At 46.0% G+C, this 3917-nt stretch overlaps 1 non-coding gene across 1 annotated transcript; it reads left to right on the top strand.

Annotated features, from left to right (window-relative positions):
• Window positions 1-1697: 1697 nt before the first annotated feature.
• LOC149404454 (small nucleolar RNA R71) lies at window positions 1698-1803 on the top strand. Its single transcript, XR_016295678.1, has one exon. It is a non-coding gene; the product is annotated as a small nucleolar RNA R71 (small nucleolar RNA).
• The last annotated feature ends 2114 nt before the right edge of the window (window positions 1804-3917 follow it).

Here is a 3917-nt window from a genome sequence, read left to right as displayed (position 1 = left end):
AAGAAAACTTATCTTGCGGGGGTGGTCGAACTCCCCTACTCGTTGCCGTCGCGCTCAGGCGGCGGCGGATCTTCTTTTATGCGCTCTTTTTTCTCCAAACCTCTTTGAACGGTTTCGGCCAGTTTCCTTGCCATGCCTTGAATGTAGACTTCGGCTTTGCACCCTTGTTCGTACCTTTTGTTGATTTTTCCGGAGGAGCATGTGGTGGTAGTGGAGGTGACGGAGGCGCCGGAGGTATCAGAGGCTGGACTTCAATAGTCTTGAGGACATAGACTTCTTCTATCTTCTTTTCGCGCTTTTGGGCTTTGTCGATCATAAATGTCTCTTCCTCGTTCTTCATGTGCGTCGTCAACTCGCCTTTTTGCACGTCGATGCGAGCACCACATGTGGCTAAGAAAGCCCTTCCCAAGAGTATGGGAATCTCGCGGTTTTCGTCCATGTCGACGATGTAAAAATCGGCCGGAAAAGTAAATTCTCTGACTTTGACGAAGAGGTCTTCCACAAAGCCGCTCGGGTGCCTTATGGTCCGATCTGCCAGTTGGAGAGTTGTGCGTGTGGACTTTAGTTCACCCATCCCGAGTTTGTTGAAGATGGTCATGGGCATGAGGTTGATGCCCGAACCTAGATCGCACAAGGCGTTGTCGATGAAGACATCTCCTATGGTGCATGACAGCGTGAATTGGTCTGGGTCCTTTAACTTTGGCGGGAGCTCTTGTTGTAGAAGCACGCTACTTTTGGCTGAAAGCGCCACTGTGAGCCTTTGCGGGAATGGAATTGGCGGGTCATAAGTCTGGATCGACGAGGGCATCTTCGGAGCTTCGGTGACAGAGGCAGCCTCTTCTTCTTCTTTCTTTGGGCCCTCGACGATCGCAGCGCGTTGATGTGAGATGGCGTTGCAATGCTCCCTTGGATTTACTTCGGAGGTGCTTGGAAGTGTACCTTGGGGCCTTGTGTTGAATGAAGCAGCCATCTGTCCCATCTGTGTCTCGAGGTTTCGCATCACCGTATCTTGATTCTGCATGTACGTCTGCGTTCGGGACATAAAGGCGGTGAACATCTCCTTCATTTCATCCTTAGGAGCGGGCTGATTTTGTTGTTGTGGCTGGAACCCCCGTTGGTGTTGTTGCTGCCCTTGTTGATTTTGGAACCCCCGAGGCGGTCCTTGATTCAGGAACCCATGTTGATGTTGCTGTTGTTGTTGAGGCTGCGGTTTCCATGCCAAATTTGGGTGGTTGTTCCGTGCGCCAGTGGAGTAGTTGTTGGAGATCTGGAACATTGGACGATTGTAGTTCCCCACAAAATTTGCATTCTCGGCTTGACACTCGTTTGCGTTCGGGCAGTCGTCAGTGAATATAGGTCCGTTACACCAAAAACATGGCTCTGGTGCTGAGTGCATTGCATGGGTTGTGGCTTGCATCTCCTTCAACTGCTTCTTTAGTTCCGCCAATTCAGCCGTCACTGCTCTAATTGCTTCCACATCAAGTGTGGATGTCGTGGCATTCGCGGACGCTGGGGGTGGCTTCATAATTCGCTTCTCCACCGGGCATTGGTCATTGCCTCGTGCCAGCTTGTTTAGGAGTTCTTGGAACTCTGTGGGTGTCTTAGTTAGCACCGTGCCTCCTGCCGCGGTGTTGACCAAAGTTTTCATGGATGAGAGCAGCCCGTAGTAGAATTTCTGAAGCTGGATCGGAAGGGTGACTCCGTGATGTGGGCACTTTCTCAGCATCTCTTTGAATCGAGCCCATGCTTCGTGTAAAGATTCGCCTTCCCATTGTCCAAAACTATGGATGTCATTTCGTGGTCGGGCTGTCTTCTCGAACGGGAAGAACTTGGCGAAGAAGACGTTGCAGAGATCTTCCCATGATTCAATGGAGTCGGCGGGTAGCGACTTAAGCCAAGACTTTGCTCGGTCGCGTAGCGAGAAAGGGAATAATCGAAGACGAATGGCATCAACACTGATATTATAGGTTTGGAAAGTATCGCATAATTCATTGAAGTTTGCGATGTGCTCATTTGGATCTTCATTGGGGGCTCCCGAGAATTGATTCTGTTGAACCATGTTAATCATCCCCAATTTGATCTCGAAGCTTCGATTTCCTTCAACCGATGGATTCTTGATCGCCGAGCGATACACCTTGGACCGTGGGTTGCACATACTCCATGAGTGGTCGTTCGGGTGTAGGTTATGCCATCGTTGATTGCGTCTTCTTTGCTTGTCGATTCTTTTTGCAGGTTTTCTCAATTTCAGGGTCGATCGGAAGAAGATTTGATTCACCGTCCTTTCGCATGCACCTTCACAAATGCAAAAGAGAACACGAAACTAGATGAATACAAAAGAAATAAAAGAAGTTCAAATAGTAAACTAGTTGATCTAATCTTAATTAAAACAAAATTTTCCCCGGCAACGGCGCCAAAAACTTGTTGCGATTTTTCCGTACGCAAGTGCACGTAGTCGCCCAAGTAGTAAAGTTCATAAGTACGAGTCGATCCCACGAGGAAAATGTTTAATTAAATGGACAAGATTACTAGCACGAATTGAACCCAATGATTTGATGATTGTGATGGTTATAAAAAATGAACGAAAATTAAAAGCAATTAAAATATGATAGATCACGATAATGAGAAAGCAAGAACTATGGCTTCATAAGTTATTCCTATGGTTTGGATTCGGGAATTAAGCACTAAACACACATTCTTATGTTTGCTAATCACGCTCACGATAATGGTAATCTAAGATTTCTCTCGAACATCTAAGAATCTAAACCTATGCTGGGATATCTTCTCTCGATCTCAACCCCTAAAAACAACGGCTAGCATTAAAAACAAGAACATTCACACGACTCCGAAACAGCCTAGCTATGTCTAGCCTAGGAATGTATCCCGGTAAATTAATCCTTGTGCACGACTAACGTAATCTCTTCCGAGCATCAAGCAATCCTAATATCATGAACACGGTAGCTAATCGAATTCAAGCATTACACACGGAATTAAAATAAACAAACATGATAGAGCATATGAACATTAATTTGACATGATTGAATCCATAACCATATTCCTAACTTGGTACACCATAGCCCTTAATGAATTTAGTGCATGATTGAACAGAGATGAATATAAAACAATCATGACTAAAAACTAAATTATATTAATAAAAACGGGAGTTCCAAAGATTCAGAGAATAGAGATAAAAATTGTGAATGGTGAAAACGAGATTGTGGCGACGATGATCCTCTCTGAACGCTTCTTCTCTCCCGGGATTTTTGCTGCCGAATGAGAAAAACAAAACTAAAAACAAAAGCAAAGATATGTTTCTCAACAAACTAAAGTGTTTTTGTAGGTTTCCTAGGTTTTTCGGAGCTCATATGGGCCGTCCGATCGCATCCAACGGCTCGGATTACAATTAAAACGCGTGACAAAAAAAGTGGGAATCGGGACCTGTGCGCCGCACAGGTCTTCCTGTGCGCCGCACACCCAACGCACAGGGTGAGCGAACACGGCTGTGCACCACACAGGGGCCGCACAGGGCAAACGCACAGGGCTGTGCACCGCATAGGGGCCGCACATGGCAAACGCAAAGGACTCTGGAAGTTTGTGCATTGCTTGGTTCAGCTTGAACCACCTATCTTGAGCTCCGGGTGTCGGAATTGAGATCCGAAAGATGTTCTGAACTCCTTGAGATTGTCCCGTCGTCCTCCGATGCTCTATTTGTCATTTTGAACTTCAAAACTCTGAAAATTAAGAAAAACACTCCAAAACACATGAAAATGCTCTCAAACTAACTTCTTTTCACTTCCGAAAGTACAAACAAACACGTTTATAACGCGCTTATCAGAGGTCATGTGACCGTAATGCTAGTGGAACTCACAATAATAGGACTGGTCGCGAGACGTTGGGTCGCCTTTCATTGAAGTTGGAGC

This window comes from Urtica dioica, chromosome 2 (genome assembly GCF_054948205.1).
Source record: "Urtica dioica subsp. dioica isolate 48M chromosome 2, U.dioica_male_clone48M_v1_H2, whole genome shotgun sequence".
NCBI lineage: Eukaryota > Viridiplantae > Streptophyta > Magnoliopsida > Rosales > Urticaceae > Urtica > Urtica dioica.
The sequence above is the reverse complement of the archived record's forward strand: the minus strand, read 5'-3'. Positions and strand labels throughout refer to the sequence as shown.